At 36.8% G+C, this 25407-nt stretch overlaps 1 long non-coding RNA gene across 1 annotated transcript in view; it reads right to left on the reverse strand.

The window, feature by feature from the left end:
- The window catches only part of LOC108970029, a 147736-nt gene that overhangs the window by 13226 nt on the left and 109103 nt on the right, over positions 1-25407 (reverse strand). The window contains exon 4 of the long non-coding RNA XR_001993453.1: positions 16697-16763. This is a non-coding gene — a long non-coding RNA (uncharacterized LOC108970029). The remainder of the gene's footprint in view (positions 1-16696; positions 16764-25407) is intronic.

A 25407-nucleotide genomic window follows, 5' to 3' on the forward strand; every position in this document is an offset into this window, starting at 1 on the left:
ATTCCTTTAAATTTTAGTACCACCCTAATGGATAAACAAAAATGCGCAGTTTCCTATATTCCTGCTTCTTTTTGTTACTAGTCCAAAAAAATTGTTCCTTTAGATAAAAACGAATATTCCTTAAAATTTTTGTGCCACCCTAATCTAAATAGACTAATAGTGTTGTCTATATTCCTACTTCTTTATTGGTCTAAATTAGTCTAAATGAAATTGCTACTTTAGTTAAAAAAAAAAATAATACTTAAAACTTTAGTGTCACCCTAATGTAAATACATAAATACGGAGTTACCGTCAAATATGGGCCAATAGTCGTTTGAGTCCTTTGTGACTGTATTGTATTACCTAGTACCACAGTTTCTCTTGCTGCAGCCATCGATGGCTTTGTTTCCTGGCGCATACTTCCGCACACACACATACACACATCCGTCCCGATATGCTGCTGGTCCTTAGAATACGCATTTGGCCTACGTATACCAATTTGTTATATAAAATTTATTGCTACAGTATTGGTTTACAGAACTACAGGTAGTTGTTGCTGTTGTTATGCGTGATATCGTCGAATTATACAAGAAAATATGTTGCCATAACGCTAAAACATATATAAATATCATAGAAAGCCTTTCTTTTCGCGGCCTCATATGGTGCTAAAAACACTCAGCTTACTCCAAGAATTTATATCTTTAATATAGACTATATTTATATGTATTAGCATACCACTCCCTTTGAAGGTGCATAAATTGAAGCTTTCCACCATTCTTTGTTTCGTTGCGTATATTTTTCATTTTATTTTTTTTTTTTTCGTTTGCATTTTCGCCTAGCTTTCTTCTCGATTGGCGCTTAATAGACTTAGCAGCGCACAGACTGACTTTTTTGTTGTTGTTATACTTTATTGTGTGTTTACGTGAACTGCGATTTCGACTTTGTCTGCAGTTTTGCAATATTTTCCACATTTACGCCACAGATTTGGCATTTATTGGCGTGGGCTAAGAACTGTGCATAATTTGGGGAAAGTATATGTGTGGCGGGAAGGTGCCTTCGAACAATATTTGTGAAAAATTTCTTATATTATATATTTATGCTCAAATTATGGAATATATGCTTAAAAAAGAATTTCAATTCAAAAAAAAAAACCAATGGACATAAACATTTTAAAACAGCTTTGGTACCTTAAGGCATTTAAGAAGATAAAATCTTGAGCTTCGTGTTCTAAAAGGCTGAAATTAGTTGTGCTTGTTTAATAGTTAGCTGTCGTTAACCCAAAATCCTTCAGAAATTTCTTGCATTTAAATACTTATATCAAATTCCACTAAGAAATTGGAAAGATCCTTTGAAATCTGAGCCAAATTTTACTAAAGATACATGTGAAAGTAAATAACGTTCCCCAATACTATTAAAGTACATATCGCGCTCTAATTAAAAAAAAAATCACAACTCAAAAATGTTCAAAGTCAATTCTTTCAATATATCAATTCAGCAATTTATCGACCTACCCTAGTATTGAAATCCTTACTAAATATGCGATATACCTCAGACCTAGTCGGCTCTGAAATAACTGTTCGTGAAACTGGAACCCTTTCCGTTCAGACGGAAAATAGGAAACAGTCGAAATATAATCTATATGGCATGCATTTCTAGTCATGAATTCGATTACTTTGCGATCTGGATCTTTGAATCTAGCGATATACGCAAATCTACTTCCAAAGTCTAAATAAAACTTCAGCAGGAGCGAAAATTTAAAGTCAGCAACTAGTAGTATAACCCTAAGATCAAAGTACAGACGTTTAGCAAATCTTCTCTCCCTTAGCGATCGCTTTTTCTTTTTTAAGGTTACGAATCTGACGAGAGATAATCTCTTGAAGACAAGCGGGGTGTTTCAGGCTCTTATCTTTGCTTGATTTGTAAAGGTAGACATCTCTTAAATGGATCTTGTAAACTAAAAGTAAACTTGTTCATTTAAGCAGACCCAGAGTACATCCTTTCTATACCATTGAGAAGTTAGCTTTTAAATGGTCTCAATCAAAGACTAAGCGCTTCTCCTATCTTTATCTAGGAAAAGGTGATCAAAAATGGGATTAAATTTAACAAAGCAAGGTAAGTTGTTTGCTATAATGCAGAAGGTTCCCAAGTAACATAAAACATTGGATGTCAATTAAGTGTTAAATATCTTCAGGGATTCTCAAGCAAAAATAGTAGTGATGATTTCGGAATGTAAGAATTGGGTCTAGTATGGGAGGCAGTTACATTATTATCCCTTCTATTGAAGCAGTAATATGAAGACCAGTTTAGCAGAAATTTTCTAAATAATTTTTTATCAATATCAGTGCTAAAAAATACTAATTTATTATTTATCCTGGGTTAAAGCAGCATCAACCTGAGTTCTTTCTATGCTTTCAAGAGAGTAAACAAAACTTGCTTATACTCTTTGAGCAACCTATTATTTAAAGCTGAAAACTCAAGCCGTTAGATCTCGGCGATGTTAAAACCAAATTTATTACTGAAAACACCAATTCACTTAGAAAATGTTCCGCCATGGCCTTAGGCTCATTAGGATTTTATTAAAAGCATAATAGTCAGACAAGAACTTATATCGGTTATCAGTGATTCAATGAGTTAGGTATACACTCAAGATTAATAGGCATGAGGGATCGAACTGCACATGAATATTAGAAAATATTGAAAGAAATAAATTTCGATTCAGTATACATAGGTTCGGTTTAGCATCAGTTTTTGTGGACCAATCTGAGCCAATTTTGATCTTGAGTGTATTGTATTGAATTATTGAATTCAAAATTATTAAAATATTACATATACAATTAACTATTCCCGAAAACGTAAGTATATGATACTGAAATTAATAAAAAAATTTGGTTCTTAGCACAAAAAAAAAAAAACAAATAATTTGGGCAAGCACTTATTCTAAAACAGAGATCCAGTTATTTTCACTGCGATATTCACAGTTTAACCAAGAAGCGGAACTCAAAAGAAAGCTTAAAAAGTTTGAGTCAAAAAAGGTTGGCGAAAGACACGACACACTCAGCGCTTTACGAGCAGCTTAATGCACATTATCCGCTCACGTGAGGACATCATGAGGCTAATAAGAGCGAATAACATAAATGAACCAAATTTATGGTAGTTATGAGTGCATAAATATATTCAGGCTGAGTGAAGATGTATGTGTGTGTTTAATGTGATATTTTATTACATATTTTATAAGCTAATTAAGGCGACACAAGGGAAGCGCTACAAAGTGATGAAGGGTATAATAAATCCATGTTAGCATGTGTATGTGTATGTTTACGTATGTATATGTGTTAATATGTATATAACTGTAAAAAATTAACAACAAATGACGACAAAGTAACAGTTTTTGTTGCAAAATTTGCGAGTTGTCAAAAATAATCGAACAGCTGGGACTGTCCTTTACGACACGGGCGCAGAATCTAATATATAATCATAGTGTTTGCGTGTGCGTGCGCCTAAAATTAGATTTCTCAAACATACACACACTTGTAAATGTGTGGACAACATGCATTTAGAGGCGCGCACGCGCAGTCGGCTGAGGCGGGAGTCGGCGGCTGCAATCAACAGCTAATGCACAATAATTTCATTTGCGCGCACGCCTACCTGTGTCGCATTAAAATAAATTGCCAAACAGTGTGCGCCACAGTTGGGCGCCACACAAACACACACAGGCAGGCGCTTGGGGGGGGGTTGTGTGTTTACCCATCTGCGCGCTCATTGTCGTTAGCTTGACTACAAAGTGTTGCCATTAAAACGCTAATAAAATTCCAATAAGCGCGTTAGCGTTGTCTAAAGCACGCATACGCACGCATATATGTGTACGCAAGAGTGCGTGTATGTATATGTGTGTACATGTGTTGGTAGCACACTTATTATTCTTCTAATGGCTTAGACAGCGGTTGCAGGCACTCAGATTTCGCTTGGTACCTCACTCTGTGCGGTCGAGATATCAACGCACCACTACCAATACAGCCAAGCGCCTTTAATCATAGCAGTTCGCATGTACCTGTGTATGTGTGGCATATGTATGGCATGTAAGCTATTAACATGCGTAAGCACTTCTGCGTTGCCATCATCAGTGTGACACTTTTACGATGCCATTAAACACTACACCACCACCAACCACCGGTCCACCATTATGCTCATAACGCGCATTACCGTTACGTTGTGTCGTTATATATTTTGCAATTATCAGCTACACTTACAGCCTCATCACCTATGCTGCACGCTTTTCTTATTATATTTTCAATTATCCGGTAACGCTCTTGATTTTTTCGCTTGTGGAAGTCGTGGCTTACCGTAATTTGTAATAATATTAATGCCCAATCAAAAACTGACACAAATTTATGTAAATAAGTTGGACAACCTCGAAGAAAGAAAGGCTTAAAAATTCCCAGGAAAGATCAACAAGCAGTACCTTAGATTTCTGATTGCCAAATAAGCATAAAATGGGTCTAGGATCTATGCTAGAAAACTCCCTACAATAGCCTCGAACCATATGTAGTTAGATCCATGAAAAGTTTAACGAAGAAATCGCATGAAATGTGACATATTTTCATATAACAACGTGATTTTGATGGATCAGCACAATCTGTGCTGAAGTGTGTGAAGTTATATTGCCAAATAAAAAAGCTTTCCAAACCAGGACTTAGTTTTGAACGAGCAGTATGCATAACTGCCATAATAGTCTCATTGTAGTCCGATATCATAGATTCCGAAAAATTAGCATTTTTTTGGGGAGAATAGGATGCGTGGAGTTGCAGAGCGGTCTCTTAGAAATTGAGGCATCTATTTCCGTATATCTAGAAGAATATGGCTAAACCGCCTAACGCTTCAAACTAAGCAAAAAAATAGTCAAATTTGTTAGTCGCGCGAAAAAATTCAAAATCACTGTACGATATACTAACCAATACATAACCATTTTATAACGAAAACTTAACTTATCTTTAAGTGTATGGCAACCAGTAGATAAGCATTTTATAACCAAAACTCAAATTTTCTTTCAACAAAAGTGGTTTCTATTTGAAGTTTCCCCGCTTCAAAAAAAACGACATTTTTTCTAATATTTAAGAAAATCCTAATATATTTATATGGGTTTAAAGATAAATTGAATTAAATGGCTTTAATTGAAATTCAGAAATACCTTTTTTCAAAGTTAATTTTTTTTTCAACTAGATCTGAGCGCCAGCCACACTAGATTATTAGAAATTTTCAGAAAAACTGAGTCTCAAAAATTAATATCTTTTCAATACCAGAGACCGTTATTATCTTCAATATATATATATATATATATTTTTTTTTTTTTTTTGTTTAATTAAAATTTGTACGCATTTCCTTTTATCCAATCGAAATTCCTGGTTAACTTTCTAAATGCATATTTTTCGAAATTCAAATTGCGTTGCATCGAGCCATTTGACAGACTTTGCGCCTTCGCAATCATCCTTTTAGTCCAACAACTGAGATATTCTATTTGTATATTTTCAATTAAAGCATTACACAAGTTTTGCACAAATCAATAGCAAGCACAGCTGTACGCAGCGGGAGCTGTCTATTGTCTCAGCAAATTCTCTCCGACTTCTACCAACTGACCCAAATACCACAAACGTCCGTATGCAAAAATAGATATACATATATACACACGCATGTGTAGGCTTTGTATTTACATATGCGAGGGCATATCGCATGAATATTGCATGTAACTGCAATGCGAGTGCAAAAGGCAAGCAATTTTCCATTAGAAGGCGTGCGGGAGAGCGGAGCGCAAGCATTACGCAAATAGCAAGCACTCCACAGACATGCTGCCGCTTTAGAAATACACGTAACGGTAGCTCTAGCAATTTTGCATAACTCTGCTGCAGAGTCTTTCTTTATACTTTCGCCCCCCGCACAAGTTTCCCAGGCCTCCTGCGCTGTCACCTATTTAGGCTTTGCGCTCCGACTCCTACTCCTGCCGTATAAATGTATGCATGTGCAAGGCTCACTTTATGTTTTGCACATTTCTGTGAACCATCTTTCCTGTACTTTCCGCACCCGGCGTCCCTTTTTATTATTGCCCTGCCGCAATTTCTATAACTGCCAATATGTGACCCAATAACTTCACTTGCACGTTCAATTACGAAAGGCAAACGCAATATCAAACAATATGCCGGGAACGTACTCGCAGAGTAGCCGAGTAGGCGCAGCAGTAGAAGACGTTGACAAAGACGAAGATGGCGATGGCGATGGAGACGAAGCAGCGTAGAAGTTGAAATCGAACGTTGAGTCGGCAGCCATTGTCTTTTACTGCGTGCTTTTAAAAGGACAACGACACTTCTACACTTCCCAATAAGCTGCTGCTGTTGAAATGGGTTCGAGCACCAACACAAACACACTTACATATCTAAATATGTATATGTGACATACAATACCGTTATTAAATGCAATTTCATATTTCAAAGGCATGGCAGGCAAACAAAAAGAGTTGCTGCAGTTAAGTATTCCATTAAAAAGTTCATATACGCAAATTATTCAAGACTTAAGGCGCTACTGTGAAGCGGATTATGAGTTAATATTAGCGATTTGAAAGACCTTAGCTTGTGAAAAATGGATTTGGCGAACTCCGAAGCTCCCAAAATGGTGATGGTATGAAAGAACCTTTAGCTGTCCTTTCAGCAACTCTCTTACTGTAACTGAACAACTGAAAAGATCAACCATTTGCTCAGATTTTTGAACTACGATTCATTGTTTGCATCAAAATAGACCTCAGCTTCAGCGATCATCTCATCACTCCTCGGAAATTTTTGTCCATCAAGCTTTCTTTTAAGACCTGAGAACAATAAATAGTCACTACATCCCTTTGCTTCCTGTTATAAGGATGCCCTATCACTACTCTATAAGGATGCTATGCTCTACTGTCACCGTCTTTGTCTGTCTTTGCAGCCTTACTGCTGCTTAATTCATTTTTGTAACAAAACAGTGCCGTTTCCACAGAAAAGCCGATTGAGACCGAAATACTAATTACTTTCCACAAAAACCTACACCAAATAACTAGGCTCTAGCAAAATTGTTGTTATTTAATTTAAGCAACGAAAATATGAAAACGGGTACTTAATATTATATAAATTTATATGTATACCTTTTTTTTTTATTTGTTAACGTAAGTGTATTTGTGTATACAAGCAGAAATGATACTGAATAAATGCGTCCACTTTGCAGCATTTAAATGTTTGCCAAACGTCTTACAATGACCCTGGAAAATTGGTTTGAACCTTTTTATTCAATTTATAAATAAATGATATGCAAATAAAAGCAAAAACAGCAAAATAGCAAGTGGTATAAAATATAAAGCAATGAGCATGCTAAAAATCACACAAGCGTGAAAGGAAACGGAAATGTTTGGCCACACAAGCAACACGCTTGAAATGCCACTGACGGCTGCCATGACGTATGAGCAACATTTTGCGCACTTCATTCGAATTTGATGTAGTGAAAGTTATGGAACTCAAGCGGTTTGCGTTTATGTAGAGCATGGTAAATATAACCATTAACATATAAAAAATATAAAAATATAGAAAAAATTTTATTTTATAAAAAGTTTAGTTCGAAAGTAATTAAAAGTTAATTTAACATACACATATGCACGTATTCGAAGAAAAATAAAAGCGCTACCGAAAGCTTGGAAAAACAATGATAATATGCCAAAATAGCCTTTTAGCATAGCGCTTGTTTGCCAGAAAATCCTAAATGTAGGCAACGTTTATTTTGCATACACCCTAAATGTAGACAACGCATGTCTTGCACGACAGAACTACTGGAAATATGGTTTCTTGAGAGGGTAGAGCTTATTTCTAACAAATTGTAAACAGAAAAAAGTCAAAAAAATAAATTCAAAAAAGATAAAATCAAAAATTAAACAAATATTTTAAATAATATCATATTTGTTATATTAACTGCAACTTAAGAAATTTCTCTTCCTATTACAAATATAAAAATAAGACCGAATACAACAAAATAGTGAAGCTTTGCATATTTTTACTTCAACAGCGAAATTTAGTGTTGAATGAAATTATCAACTGAATAACGATATTTTATAGCAATTTTGTGATTATGAGCTGTTTCTTACTAATTTTAGGTGGCTAAAACCGAAAATGATAGTAAAAATATCCTAACACGAAGAAATGTTGCAGTCAAGGGATGTAGAGGTAAGTTTTGGCATTTACAAAAATGTTAAAAATTGTAATAAAAATACTTAATGGAAAATTTTTGAACCCAGCAGAACTCTTAGAACAGCAGTAGGTTCGTTTTTAATTTTTGGATAGTGTAATTAGTTTCAGACACCCGAATCTGTCTATAACGAAATTTTCGAAAATAATCTATCGAAATGATAAAGGGCAAGCTTGAACTTAAGGCTTAGCATACATTTAGGGGCAAAGAATGATCATCCAACCATGTAAAGGGTTTATTAAGAAGAAAAGGATTATTTGAAAAATTTTTTTTATCGATTGCTTGAATCATTATTGCTCAAGTATGCACCACCAGAGAGAAAATACTCCATTAATAATATAATTTTTAACGTAATGTAACAAAATGCTATGGTTATTATAGAGAGCACACTTAAAAATAGAGCTTAGTACATATTTAGGGGCGTAGGACAAAAATTTTGGTTACTACGTTTCTTTGATGGCGTCCAACTTTTTTAAAAAATATTTATACGGACTATAATTTCGTGCCGATTAATAGTTTATTTTTAATACTTGTACACGTCTATATATAAATATTCTCTCTCTTTCTATACATACTATATATATATTAAAATTTATAGATTATTTTTAAATAATTCCCCTTCACCAAAACTTTTATGACAACACATTTTGTACTAACAACCTTCAAAGCGCTTAGTATTCATGTCCCTACGATTTTGTGGATATTTGGGATTATTTCAAAAATACAATACAATAAATTTAAAATAAGAAATAAAATCTTGCAACGCATTGCGCAGTTCTGAGAACTTTCCACTGACTGGACGGATATGTCAAAGAAATGCAAGCAAGTGGAAGAGCATTAAATGAGCTGAATAATTCCTGGCAAACAAATGAGCAGATTATAGACGTCATAACAGAGCCGCAAGCGAATTCGACCAACGGCAGCTTACATTACAAAGGCACACAAACATACACATACGCACAGACACACACACATACGCACAGGCAAATGCAAGCAAACCAGCAAATAAGCAAACAAACAAACAAGTAAATCCTTTAAGCAAACAAACACATAGATAAAGCACATTTGAGGTCTTAGAAGTACATGCACACATACACATAGCATACATAGCAGTGTAGGTATATGCTATCTCCTACACATTACGACAGCTCACAAATATTTGCATGTCTTTTCGTTAACATTGAATGATGTCCTCTAAAGCGCTGTCCCTACTTGTCGTCGGTGTCTAAGATGGATCTGCTTTGACACACACACACGCGTACAAATATATTGAGTTATATTTCTATAGACACAAATAGCCCTGCACTGTTATTCATACTTCAAATTATGTTTGTTGATGTGTTGGGCAAATGTCCTTGTCCAATGTTGACAAGTGCGAAGGATGACTGACTTCCACTGCCGCTGTGGATAATGTAGGAGCCGCTGGTATGCGCAAGTGGCAAGTAAAGCACACACTTGACCCGCAAACACGCATAGTAGCACATAATAGCGAAGACATACAACTACATGCACACACACACGCACGCAAATAACGGCGCATGCATACTTACACATTATGACATGCCAATAAATGTAAAATTTTCTTTGAGTGCACATCAAAAGTATCATAAAATGTTGCTATAAATTGTGCGCCACAAGCTTTAGCATTCGTATGACGCGGCTGGTGGGGGCCTGACAGCGTTGGCAGTGAGTGAGTAGCAGGCGAGCTAATGCTGCGCAAGGCCAAGGCATTCATACAAGAAATGTGTAAACCAATGAAAGCGGTGCTTATGGCCACTCATTTAACCGACAATATGGCATTTGAATGCAAAATGTTGTAGATAGCAAGTTTATCGGGCGAAAACGAAAATGAAAACGAGCACGAACACGGAAAGCGAAAGCTAAAGCGCTTGAAAGGAAAGTACTTACATTTAAACAGACATACTTATATAAAGTAAAGCAGCAGCGCGGATTTACTGATTTACTACTGAAAGTTTGTTGCTGGAGGAGGTTAGGGGGGCGTACGTGCACATCACATAATTAGATTTATTCGAAACTGAAGCTCAGCTGCAAGTGGAATGAGTGATGCTGAATTTTATGTACCGCTACTTTGTCGCAATTTTATTAAAATGCCAATAAATAAGCGAAAAGCCGGTCAAGTGTTGAGCAACGATTGAAGTCTCTTCTTGATGCTTCGTTGATATTCACTGAAAATTATCTTAACGCTTTGCATTCTTATTCGCACTCCAAGATTTTCAGGCTTTGAATTCAACAAGACTAACGCTGTTCTGCCTTCAGTATTCTAAATACTTTTCCGTACTGTGGATCGCTTTGTTGATTCCAAATTTATCTATCCAGTATTACCAATGAACATGATTTGCACTAATATTATTTGCTCCAGCCAAATAAATAATTTAAAGAATCTGAGAATGAGACGGTTTTTTTTCATATTAATCCACATACTCGAATTTTTGTCACCCAAATGGTGTAAATATGTCATATTACTCCATAAACACAAACTTGAAAGCCTTTGATGCTAGCGCTGCGTACTTTAGTTTATTTAATAATTTGTTTATTATGTAAGCTTTAATAAAATAAAATTAAAAAAATACTCCATAAAGATTCTTTCCAATATCGTTAACTCTTCAAAAAAACTTCAAAAAAACAACACTTAAAACTAGATTAATAAAAGGAAAAATAATCGAAAAACTCTATAAGGAGCGCATAATTATACATGGAATAAAAGCAGGTACAATTACAAAACTCAAGCCTAAAAGAGGGGAAGGCACATTCTCTGGATCTCTGGATGGGTTCTCACACTACTTTGAAATTTCACTCGACTTATTGTATTTTTTGGATCCCTAATATATGCAACGCTTTTTCACTGTTTAAGATTAGACCCTAAATGTAGGCAATGTTTATCAAACATACACCCTAAATGTAGGCAACATTTTTCATGCGCAATAACAATTCTTGGAATATGGCTTTGAAAGGGTAGAGTTAACTCCAAAAATAAAAAAAGCTCAGTTCGAAGTTCTCTCCTGTCTCTCGTATATCGATTTTAAAGGGTTGATGTATATTTTCTGGCTATTTAGTATTTCACAAAATATGTGTCCATATGTTTTGAAGAATACAGCTTAATGAGAGTCAGTATACAGTCTTCAGTCTTGTTACATTCTGGTAACGTAGTTTTCCAAGTTTTAGAAATTGAACAGGAAGCTAATTGTTATAAACTTGTATCACGAAAGCTTCTCAATAAAGTCAAATCCGGTCCTTTATAACCAAATCTTGAAATATAATTTTTCTTTTTTTTTTTTGGAAAACGTTGTTACAGAAAGAAGCTTTGTACCGGTTATAAATCTGGATCAGTACGTAGCGTGAATCAGTCTGCTTTGAGACCAATCGAAATATGTACAACGGATTTTAGGCCTCAAAACAGACTGGTCTGGACTTGTGTATATTTTAAGGCATACCCCTTCAGCTTAATTGTGTTAACTCTTGGTTCATATTGAGACTCCATAATCTGAAACCACAAGACAAGTTAGAAAAAGGATCTCAAATTATCTTAGCACTTTCGAAACCCCTCGAATAAAAGCCTAAATATCCTATTGCCGACCTCAATTCACTTCAGTAAAAACTCATCAACTGTAAAATAAATTACTAATCACGAAATATTCAACTAACCAGTCAAAGTGATTTCTATATGGACTTACGAAATAATATTAGCCGCTTGCCTTCTTCCAAAAAGGCATTATGTCTGATTTTAAGATAATATGTAACTCAAAATTCTCAAAAAAATTTCCAAAATAATCAATATGCCTGAAATTTATTTATAGCACAGTTTTTTTTTATTTCTTTTTTTTTTATCTTTTTTATTTTTTATTTTATTTATTTTTGAATAACATACTACAAAAGCTTCACCAAATAGAAAAAACATAAATTAATGTTGCATAATAAATTGATGAGGTTCAAGAAGGTGACACATTTGGGTCACAATTGTCCTACTTTCTCATCTGAAGAACTGATTTTCTAATAAATAGAGAAATTTTGGCCTGCCATCATTCACTGTCATTTCCAAAACCTTGGCAACACTAACTTCCTTACAATAAAACAGACACAAACCGACCGTTTCCATTGTCTACACGCACAAACACTTCCGTTGTCTGCAGCGTCTTCAAGGTGGCATGGCGCACACAGCAGGATATGACAAATTAATGTGGAATATATGACACCTTCGAAAGCGGACAGTGGCCACAACAGGCAAATAAATATGAATGTATAGACTATCGTTGCAAGTTAATGAATACCAATGACCAGCAGTTATCTACTCTGATAATGGTTGATAAATCAATTGCCAAAGCAGAGCGATGCTGGCTGGACGGACAAGCCGAATCGTAGGTCTAAAATCAGCAGAGACACATTGCAAACGGCGGGCAGCTGCAAGTAGCCCACACGTATGGGAGTTTTCTTTTAATGACATCATTTGTCATTTCTGCACCCTCAAACGAGACTGAGATGCTGGCGAATCGAACACACACATGCGGCGCACAGCATAATTTCACACGCATACCAAGCAGTGGACGGTTAGGAACTTTAAATATAGCTGATATTACTCCGCATGCAGAGTTGTCTGTGAAATGAAGTTGTCTGTGGCGAACAATAAATATTTGCAAGGCTGTGTACCCCCATGGCGTCATTATACGCTTGTTGCATGGTTCTATAGTCGCATTTAGATTGGTATTATATTATTATAAATTCATTATTTGCCGCAACAGACTCAATTAGTTACTGTACTCTTACGATTTGATATATTGATTTTGTACTTTTGTTTGTTTTTCGGTTTCGTACTCTTCGTTTTGCTAATGGGTGGCATCATTGTTGGTTTTTCTTGCAACTTCCGTCGCTGTTTCCGTCTTCACTGACTTACTTGCTTTGATTACTGATTTTATTTGTTTTGTTGCATGCAGTTAGGATATATCTTTATGGTCAGCTCTTAATTATGTTTTGACAGATGTGTGCAAAACATATTTTTCTTTTATATAAAAAACAAAAGACTTCTTTCCTCTTATAGTTTTGTGATTTGCTGCAATTGTCTTTATGTAGAGAAAATGAAATTTTCACATGTATTTCTCAGATGTAAGTGAGAGTGTAAGGGATACTTTGTAGGTTCAATAATTGTTTCGAAAAACTGGCATTTAATGACAGAATATTTCCGGCGCTGTTAGAACTTACTTTCCTTTACTCTCATATTAGAATGTTACGTTATAATCAGAAGCAGTTAAATAACTCAAACGGCTCATCACTTCACTAAGACTTAGACTAACTTCAGAGACATGAATTCTGCTACAAAATGTTGCTATTAAAGCTTTTGTAAGCTTAAGAATATGTGACATGTTGCAAGTGAAAGCTCAAATTATGTTTCCACAATATAATCTAGAATGAATATATTTCAAGGTTATTAGAAAATTTACAATTTAGCTACAAAAAAATAACACAATAATGTCCCAGGAATATTCTATGGCAAAAATTTCGTTTGCTGGAGATTTCATTGGCTTATGAGTTATGCAAGTTGCAATGAAAGCTCTGACAACTTTAATTTGAGAGATATGTGGGTGGGGCGGTGTCGTTGGAGAAGAGGCACACTGAATTTTTTTAACGGATAAATCGATACTTGCTCTTATTTCAGACTCCAGACCACTGCAGTGCTTTTCCAAGTGGCGGATTGTTTTAGAGAGGTATGCATCCACTTCGATACAGGCCTTGAGCTCGAAGACAGTAAGCTGAAAACTAGTCAAGGAGTGTATGACCTCATTGCCAAGTCTTCAAGTTACTTCCATATTAAACTTGTCTATGAGTCTGGCCTCAACAGCATGCTCGGAAATTATAAAGCACACTAGCTTGCAAGAAAAGGCAACCGTACCCAAATTCCATCAGGATGGGAGGTATTGCCCTGTCTTCGTGCACTCTGACGCGGGATCTAGGGGTTTCGTGCTCAGTAGACTTTTCATCAAAGTCTAAGTCTAGGTGTTGGTCAGCAATCAGCACTTGTGGCGTTGCGAGGGTCTTCTGGCCCAGTGTGGAACATAAAAGATCTACTGAACGCAATGACAGGCGTCCTAACTGGACATTGTGCCATTAGCACTCGTGCGATGAGGCTAGAGATTTTGGAAAATGCAACTTGTCTATTTTTACAATGAAGAACATGAGCTGAGAACACTTAGACACTTTCTTCTCCAATATATAGCTTTTGCTAGGAAGCTCAGGCTCAAGCATCTCAGAAAAGCGCTAAAAGATGTAAAATTTTATTCAATTATGTTGAATTTCTCACACACTTGGCATTCTCCCATGGGCTGAGCAGTATGAAAATAGACTTTCCAAAATGTCATTCATTCCAGCCAAATAAATCTCTAAGAGCGTTTTTATAGAATTGCAAGAGATCCCTTTACTTTTCTAAAAGTTCCTACACTTGCTGAAAATCAACTTGTTTATAAATTTAGTCACATCCACGATTATATTAATCCTTTAGAACATCAAGGGGCTCAACCCGCGACGCCACCGTTGCAAACTAACTCAATTATTGCAAATTTGTTTTGAAGCACCAATGCATTTGAAACCTAAAAAAACGGAGAAGCTAGATTGGACACCTCTCACCCAACACTGATTGTGACTGGCAAAAACCATTTCAGCGAAAATCTAATTTATAAAGACACTATTGATATTAGCATGAATACACAAGCACACTTATATCCGACGGCAGCACACATCTGCAGCATTGATTCGCTTTTACAACGCTTCCGGGCGGGCCAACGCAATGAAGACGTCTTGTGCGAAGATAAAAATACAAAGCAACAACAAGCAAAGCAAACTTTCGAATTTTTCAAATTTATATTATGACTGTAAATGACATATTGTTAACAAACTTTTGGCGTTAAGGATCTTAGTAGTGGCAACAAACACACAAATACAGAAAAGGCCACTTAAAAAGGATCGCCACGCACAACTAAACTTGCCTTTGAGAGTAGAGAGGGAGAGAGTAGGGTCTGCACATTCAACAAGCGCCGGCGTGTGGTGTGTGGCAATAAACATCAATCAGCTTTGTTTACCGTCTACTTGACGCAAAATGCTTCGGCGACTTCGTTTTGATGACACTGTTAGTGCGCTTGAAGGTGCCGCAAGCAACCCCAAACATTGTGGGTGGAGTGAGCAACATTTCGATGGCCTGCCGTGACCGTTGGTTGCGCTTGAAACGCGGGGAGATAGTAGGCGCATTTTTCGGAATTGTTGAAGCAGCAAATAATAATCAAAAAATATCGATAATAAAGAGAAATCTTAAATCTATAACTAACCGGTGAAATCATTGACTATACAAGAGCGATATAAAGGAGTAAAAAAACTGGTCGACAGCGAACACATTCCACAATACGGTACATGGAGTGAAGAAAGCATAAGTGTCCAGCGAGCAGATATTTATACTTACATATATAATAAAAGATAGATGGAAGTAATAATTCTAACCCAGTGGCTAGTGCTTTTTTGGTTGTTGGAAATATCCACTTTCCACTATGTTAGATATCTGCCAAAGGCTAAAAATTCTAGTGTCTGAGTTCGGGGAACTATCTTTGGAAATGTACTTGTATGTACATAATCATTTGCATGGAACTCCAGGTATATACACAGTGCGTTCAAGGTCGCGGCTAAACGACTCTAAACCAATTCAATATCCCACAGTAATTATTCCTTCGTAAAATTTATTACAGACGAAATTTTAGATCATATATTCTTGAGCCAGATCTATTAAATAGTGATGCTTGCTTAGATAAGTCAGGCTTTCAAGCACGTAAAACTAGTTATTTCGTTCGAGAAGTTCAAAGGTTTTGTAATTCTCGAACGGTTAATGAATAAACTTTAACAAAAGAGTAAAAATTATTGGTATTGCAAAAAGGATATGCCCATTTTAGAAGGTTTTGGGAAGATAGGTTTATTTTTCCGACGATCGCGCATATCTTCTTTGCCCATATATAGTATACACCCATTTCAGAAGTTTTTGGGAAACTAGATTTATTTTTTTTGCATATACTTGAACGCATGCCTCTCAACTGGTTATTTTGTCCACTGCCTTGGTTCCTTCGACTTTCCATTGTCAAGGAAACACATGTAAACAGAATAAATTCTACTCACTGTCTAACTAAAAAAAGTAAGTATGCTACAAATTCCTTTTCGTTCGCCTTTATTTACTTTACTTAAGCGCTTTTGTGCAGTTTTCACTTTCATTGGCTACCAAGGCATTCTACAATTTGTCTGTCTGTATCTGTGCAAGTACTTTTTCCCGACTTTTGTTGGCTTTGTTTGGCCAGACTAAGGTGTCAATAAAAATGTGGCGACGTCATGCTGAGACAGACACACACAACTACGCACACATACCGCTCGCACACACACACACCTCAGCTCAGCTCAGCATGGCTGAGCTCAACTCACTACACTCAGCTCTACTCACCTCTCAACGCTTAACAGCATTCAAGCATTTCCACTCGCACACCGGAAACGATGAGTACATGCCGCATCTGCAACGAGATCAGGAAGAAGAGAAATAAAAGAAATGAGTAGAGCACACAGATTGAAGATTTTCAAGATATTATTTTACTTATTTTTACTTTACACTACACTTTTTTTATTTTTTTCATTATGTTTTGATTTTGTTTTGTTGTGTGTTTGGTTGAATGTCAATTGCACTGTGGCTGTTGTACTTTCGAATAAAAGCAGTTAAACAATTCCCGAGTTACTTATGTACAAAAAAAGATAACTAAACGGTGTGAGAAATTAATATTTGTATGTGCGGGAGAAAGACAGTTGTTAGCTGCCATTCTAGAGTCTTCGCTTCGATCTGCAGCAAAATGCAGCAGACAAATACTCACCAAAAAAAAAAAACCTCGGCAAAATAATAAAAAGACAAAGCGAAACAAATAAACGACAGGACATAAGGCAAGTGATGAGCGTAAAATACTGCATTGCTGGTATCCCTCATTGTTGTTGTACATTTTGACTGCACTTTGTTGGCATTAGCGCGCACAAATGAAGATTTATATAAAACGGAAATAGTTTGGTGTGGAGTTGAGCATATAAATTTAATGCGGAAGTAATGCATGTCGCATGGACGTGTTGCAACACATCCACACACACACTCGAGCTCCATTGACTGCTGTGGGAAACCCTGATGCACCTATTTGTGCATGTATGAGTGCCGTTGGCCACTATGTGTGGTCCCGCTCGCCACACGACGCCCAACAGCGCTTTGGGTGGCTTCGCTGTCACTTTAGAGACGCTTGTGTGCGTACATTATGGGAAATGCCTAACCGTTGGCGGCATTGACAATTTGTTATTTATTGTTTTGGCATTAATTAACAAGTGATTTAAGAGGATTTTCCGCAGGTATTAGCAATTAATGACGGCATGTTAAATGCGTTCATGCCACAAAGGCGTTTCGTCACGCAGCCAATGCGCGCGCTTGTTGTGTAAGCCTTTGCGGCAGAAAGCTGCCTTTTGTATGCTAAATGCATGAATTGTATGTGGAGCAAGCTAGGGGAATGCAAATGCATTCACCCACAAAGTTAATGGCCTTACTGGTAAAGCACCTTAAGCTGCATGGGAAGTGCTCGACATAAAGCCGTGGCGGTCTCTTTGACTGAGTATTAGAAGGGAAATCACGCACAGCTTTGAGCAGTTTTTGCTGTCAACAACGACCTGAAATTACAATCCGCAGGCGGGCTCAAATTAGTAATGGGGTAGCGATCTGCTTCTTTCAGAATAATAAATTCTTCGATGAAGGCTACAGACGATAGGAATATTTTTTGTTTGTAGAGAGGCATTTTATACGTAAATTGCTTTTACATTTCGAGATTACGCAACCGCAATGTTGCAATTTTGCAACTCACAACTTTATTGTAAAGTTTGACATTTTTGTTGCTATACCTACTCAGAATGGTTTGACGTAAGTTGTGTTGTTTACAGTAACTTGAAATATTCATAGCGACAAAAAAAATGAAATTAAATCGCGAACAACGTATGCAATTTCAAATTTAAGAATACGAGTATAACCTGCCTAACTTTTTTTCTTTTCTCACTAATTTGACACTTTTTGTAGTCCCGTTTCACAAGTTCATAAATATGAAAAAAACATGCTGGTAACTACTAATGAAAAGATTTGATACTCCTACCAGAACCTTTTATGGAGTGCTAACACAGAGTTTGGAAACGTCAATATCGCTTTAGTTATCGAAAGTTCAACTACCACAACCACTCCTCAACGGTATGCAAACACCGTCACAATAGTTGATATTGACGCTGACGGTCATTGCCGATGGCATTGAGCTTTGCACGATATAAATTGAATTTCAAGAAATCGCTGGAGCATGAAACCTGTTTGTGAAATGTGAATTCTGTGCAAAAATCAGCGCACTCATTCTCTATGTCCTTTCGCCTTTCTGCGCACGAATGCATGCGTCAAGTTAAAGCAGAAGAGTAAAGCGCAGAAAGAGCAAATATTTGTATTTACAAGTACATTATATACTTTTGTAATTCACGAATGAAATTTAATAATACATATTCATAGACTCATTGGTAAGAAATCAGTGTCAAAACAAAGCCATAACTGAAGATTAGGCACATGAATAAATGACAAGAGCCAAAACCCAATAAGAAAATTTCACGTTAAAACCAGGCGGTATTGAGCGAATTTTGGATTACTCCCAACGAAATTTGAAGTTCACATATATTTTGTTCTGTTGATTGTAATCTGGTTATAAGAAGGGTACGAAACTAGTATATTTATATTAAAAGATTTATCGGACAGATTGATATTTTTTAAATTTTTTCTACGAATGAACATTCACGTATAACAAAACCACAGTTCTATGTTTGGAATTTTAAGTCTGCCGATGACTGAATAATAAATTCGACTTTCGACATTTGAAGCATTCACAATTTATAAAAAAAAAAAAAATTTATTCATTTTAATGGCAACTAATACGGTCATTTATTATGAGATTTCGAAAGCCATAGATATACTTCACATAAACTTCAATTCTTTTTTTTACTATATAATTGTTTATCGATATATCTTTAAATAGTTCTGAAAAAATATCGAAATAAAACATTATCGACACATTTTGAGTTTGTTTGATAGATAAATCGACAGATATAGCACACTTGTAATTTATTATCAAAATATATCTAATATATTACAAACAAAAACCCAAAATATTAAATAATACATTTATCGATAAATTAGAATTATGCAATAGTTGTATGCTGAACAACATAAGAACGACGTGTTAAGAATTCTGAAATACTTTATATGTCTAAATAATATAAATCGATAACTTTGTAAATTGTTTTAAATCGATATAAAATCGATTCATAAAATTAGGCGATAATCATTATGAAAATAATAATTTTTAGATAAATGTACACAAATCGAAATAAAATTTCGGCATAAACTTTCGATATTCCGATACAATCACGCTCTCCGTTATCGATATTATTACATTAAAAATAACCAATGCATATTTTTTCACGAAATTAGTAAAACTAAATATCTGTTATAATGAAAATGATAATTTTTAAATAAATGCCTTTATAAAAAATCTATGTATATAAAATTTTAAGAGAAAGTTTCGATATTTCGATAAGTCGACATAAATAGAAACATCTACGTTATCGATACTATCACATAAACTCAAATATGTGTATTTGCCAAAAATTCATAGCGAATCGTGCTTTCTTTAGAATGTCGTTTACCTTATTGATAACCTATTCGTAACCAATATTTAAATTGACCATTTCCTGCAAAGCTTCTACTGAATCTAAGGCATCCGGCATGTTTTTGCCTTTTCCAGCCTTATCCGCCTACTAATCTGCCAGCGTGGTGTGCAAATTGTCAAATCATTGCCGCCAAACAGCGCGCTGACATAACCAGCTAATACTCGCACTATCACGCAAACAGGCTGACAGGCGTTTTCCATGCTCCACTCGCTATGCCGCTCACCACAAGTAGCTATTTGTTAGCTACAGGAAAGACTGGAAGGAAGGCAGGGCTTGAGTTGTGTGGCAAGATATGCTCGGAATCGAAAAATACGAGCTTAGTATTTACTTCTATTCAATTGATTTGCTTTCCGCTTTGCTGCCGCCGCCACAAAAAACTACAAGTCATAATCAATAGACCAACAAGCAAGAAAATGGAAATACTTTCACATTCTCCACACTTTTTATTTTTCTATTTTCTAACGTTTCTCATTTTCGCCACTCATGCTCGCTATACATCAGTGTAGGAAATTTGCAGTAGCAACAAATTCAATTTTAAACGTGTCAGCTAATAACAGCCAACTCATTGGCATTTGCCGTCAAACGGAGTGAAAGGTACACAGAAAGATAGGAAGTTGGCTTTTTCAGCATTGAAAAGAATATTTATGCTCAGCGCTTGCATGTGTGTGTTTGTCTGCATTTGTTCATATATTTTATGGCTTTGTAATCTAATATCAGCCGATTATTTGTGGTTTTGGAGCGTCAAATGTCAATCAGTTTTCCACTTGGTTGCGTCAGTTTGCACCCACACTTCGTGAGGTTATGAATTTCGGCGTGTCAATCACATGTGCAACTTCGTGTCTACACACGCATTACTTTCTGCGATGCTTATTAGGTTAGAGACCCCCAAATCCCTGTGAGATAATTTATCTCTCCAAACCAGGAATTTCAAGAACGACTCGCCGACCATAATGTTTTAAGTTCCAATCATAAATGGTTTGAGCTTTGGCTTCCATCTTCGTTGACCGATTTCGCCACGCTTAACACCCTCCAGTCGCTAGTTGGCATGTCCGGATTCTGTTTCAGCCGTAAAACATGTTCCGAGTACACCACGACTTCGCTTTGGACACCAGCTCCAGTTAGCCATCCTGCTCCATCAAATGACGGCATGGATGCGCTAGGTTCGGCGTCCATTTTTGAGAAGAGGATTTACAATAGCTTCATTTACATTATTTTCCACCGCTGCTGTGACATTTGTTCCAACGGGTTCCTGCGGTCTATGAGCAATGCGGTCAAATGCCATTTCGCACTCTTATTGGCTGCCGCCGCTGCTTTGGACGTTGTCGGTTTGTCGTCCACTTGCTTGAGGTCTAGCTTCCCGACTACGTTTCTGCACCACCGCCTTGTACCTCGCTTCTGCCTTTATCGTCTCCTCGCTTAGCTTCTTCCGGGGCCCTCTTTTGTTGCCAGAGTTGGAACCCTCGATCACCTGCTCAGCAGAGCGAAGAAGTTCTCTTGCGTTTATTCTTACAGCGCTTTATTGGTCCGAGTTTTCTTGAGCTGTAGCTGTAAAGCTGATTTGGCAGTAGTACTGCAATCTCCGTAACCTTCTGCCGTTTCAGTGGAGGAGTGGAGGGTGGAGGTGTGGCCGCTGGAGGTGTGGCCGCTGGCAACAAGGCTCATATATATATTAGAAAAGAACATAAAAATTGTATTCTCGTACGCTTGCCCCACTGTAAGACACACTTCAATCATTCCACGTGACAGTTCAGTGATGCAACACTTTTAATTAAAACCGACGCATGAATTAATTACCCACACATCCAACAAACATGTATATGTCAGCGTAAAGAGTTTATTAACCCACACATATGAACACATCATTTAATTTCTCAATTTCACACACACACACTCTCGCACTCGCCGCGTTCAAAGAGCGACAGGCAGCATTGCTTGCGCTGAAACGACAAATTATTCATAATTTTTAGCGTTAATTTTAATGAAATACTTTCAATTCATAAACTCATCCGTCAACTTTGGAAAGCCGCGCACGCAAACAAGCGAAATGTCAGCCGTTCAATCAGACAGTCAGCGAGGCGGCTAAAGCGAAAGCGGTGTGCGTGAGAGTGTGTTGGTCTTTTTTTTCTGTTTGAGTGTATACGTGTGTGTGTGTGTGCGTGCGCATGTGTTAATTTACCCTTTAAAACGGTAGCACAAAGCGCATAAAGCAAAGGAGAGCATGTGATTTTTCGCTCACAATCAAATTCCTGCATGCATACGCTCATATATATACATACATATGTGTGTGTGCGCGTGTGCGTGTATGCGCCAGTTCGTTGACACGTTTAATTGAAAATTCACATCAATCTCTGTCAGACCCATTGAAATTAGAAATTAATGCCATATTAATATGACAAAGTCACGATATTCTGTCTGTCCGCTTGGCTGCCAGCCCTACATATATGTGTGTTTGTGTATATATGGTACATCAAGCAAGTGTATGTGTAGGTATTCATATGTACTTTATGTTAGTCTAGTCTAGATTTTATTAACTCACCCGAACTCTCACGCACACACACATACATAAAACACAAAATTCAATATCGCCTTCAATCATCGTTCACCGCTAGTCTACGGTGCCGTTATAATCGCAAGTGTAACGGTAAGCCTTGCTTAACGCTTACCGCTGCCACTCAAAGCAGTTTTCCAAGCACACCTACGGCTTGCTGGCTCACGTATATGTATGTATGGATGTATGTATATACGTGTGTGTGATAACGGTTGCTAATTGAAGTTAATTCAGACACGCGTGAAAATACGCGCATTCATAATAAATAGATTGTGCGGCTTGCTTGCACAAAGGCACATTTATACATACACACACACATACATACTTATATAGGCACACGTGCAGCCAATTCGATATTAATGGAACTGAGTTGAAAGCCTTGATTTGAAAAATTTTCAAAGATGGCTGCTGAGATGGGATCTATCATGAAGAAAAAAAGTTTATTGAGAGTACTACCAGCGAAAAGCAAGAGATAGAGATGGAAAGAGAAATAGAGACATGAGCTAGAGATAGGAAGCGGGAATGAAAGAGAAAGTTAAAGAAGAGAAGCAGATGAATAAAGGAAGAAAAATAAAAAAAAGTGAGAGAGACTGAGTATCACATATGTATGCCTTGGCAATCAGTAGCAATCTCTGATATTTGCGAACCTTTCCAAGCGCCCAAGATCTCTCTAATCTCTGCTTCTACTGGTATCTATATACAAAAGGACTTTTAAACGAACAAACTCTTCAACTATGTTGTGGTTGTTGTTGTAACGATTATCGAGACCCTGCTTGCGGTAAAGCAATAAGTAAACTGTCATCGAAGTCATTTAACGATAGCACCAGTATACGAGCTATTTCGATGGTTTCGAAACCATCGAAGAGAGCAGTTAAGTGAGTTGGTTTCTTTGGGCAAGCAAAAAGATGATAGTGTCAAGGTTTATATGGGATAAGTAAGAGTTTAATCTGTTACAATACTCAGTAAGAAGTTGGCTTCTTGCGGCTACTCGAGTTCTTGGTCTGCAATATGTGGTGTATAATAGTTGCAGTACGCCAATCACTGGGCGAGAATCAATGAAGGTGTTAATAGCGCCACTGTGAATGGCGTTCAGAGCTGTGGGAAATTTGCGACATCCGAAATTTGGTCGGTATATGGGTCCAGTTCGTTGTCGTGTTGAAGGAATGTGCTCTTGCCGGACCTAGGAGGCGGCTCCGCGACAAGGAGTAGACAGGGATAGTTTCTGCGCAAACTTCCGTCCAGAAATTGTTTGGTACAGGTACCATGCGAGTCTCAAAATGTAGGTGTTCGATGAGTGACATCCTGCTACCGACCGGAGTGCCGAGTTTTGGAAACAAATAAAAATTGAAAGAGTTTTAGGTGCAGTGGTTTCACAATGGGTTTCCCAAAGGCATAGGTGCGTCGTCAAGTAGCAAAAAAATATGAAAACATTTCTGCAAACGATTTTCTTTGACTTAAATTTAAAATTAAATAGTGTTAATTATTTTCATATAACGTTCGAAGCATTTTCAGGATTTATTCTAAAATTGTATGCTTAACAAAACCAGTAAGTATGAAAAAATCTAAACAAATTGCATCTAAGTAATTTTCAAAACTTTTACGCGCTATTTCACTCATTCTCAAAGGCTGCTGTAATTCTCAACAGGCTTATGGAAAGAAAATTATATATGAGGTGTTGTTTCGATCATAAACCAGTGAATTTATTATTTCATCCAATCAAACTATCATTAAATAAGGTCTTGCCTGATTAAAAATACCCTCCTAGCTACATAAGGAGCACACAAACCGTTATATGCTCATATGCAATTACAATAAAAATTATAGTTCAGACAGTGAAACAGCAACGACAGTATCACAACAATTTAATTTTAGATTCGCTACACGTAAGCCACAGAGAGTTAGTTACCTATTTTAGTAATTTAATTAATCGCAAATGCCACAATAATTCTGAGAAATTCAATGACTCAAGCACACAGAGACAAAGCCGTAGATATAAATTCACCTCGCAGAGTTTTACACTTTGCGAGCGCAGACAAGCAAATGTCACGAATGGCAGCAAGGTATGTGTGAGCAATCGGGTATCATCATTTTCCGTTCATTAGCATCGCTTATGAAAATATCCAACAAACTGTACATATATATATTTCAAACAGCTGCCAGTGTGTGTGTGTGTTCCACCCGATACAGATCGTCTGGCAGCTCTTTCCTCAGTTACCACCAATTTCATACTCATTCTCCAATTAAAACACTGATATGCCACATAAAGTTGTTGCCACGACGACGGCAACGTGAATTTTAGCGACATGCAACAACACACCAAGCAGTACAACAGCAAGCACGGTAGCAACAATCAAAGCAACCGATGAATATGACACCAAAGGGAGCGCTAACATTTTCGGTTATTATTAACAAAATAATTTCTCAGCGCTTTGTGGATGAGCGAAAAACGAGCGTAAAGCGTGTCAGCGCAAAATTTATATGCATAACACCGCTAAGAGGTTACACACGCATACATGCACGCTTGCGGAGTCATAAAATTATGAAATGATAGTTGACTTGCTGTGTGAGCTGCACGGGCGTTCTAGAGATATTATAATGGACGTACATAGATTGTAGTTATTAGATATAGCGGCGTGTGGGGACGTACAATAGATGCATGTATGTATGAGATTGTACGCATATTTCATACATATTTCTATATTAAGCTACTTTCGAGGTTGTCTGTTAAGATTATAACCCCGAATTCGTGATACACTTGCTCCGTCCCAGTCCCAAAAGTTCATTTATCTCCAGTCTTCAACATTTTGCCCTCTGAAGTCTTAGCTAAACCGAAGCCGATT

Source organism: Bactrocera latifrons, unplaced genomic scaffold, assembly GCF_001853355.1.
Source record: "Bactrocera latifrons isolate USDA-ARS-PBARC rearing strain unplaced genomic scaffold, ASM185335v1 scaffold_277, whole genome shotgun sequence".
In the NCBI taxonomy this organism is placed as follows: Eukaryota; Metazoa; Arthropoda; class Insecta; order Diptera; family Tephritidae; genus Bactrocera; species Bactrocera latifrons.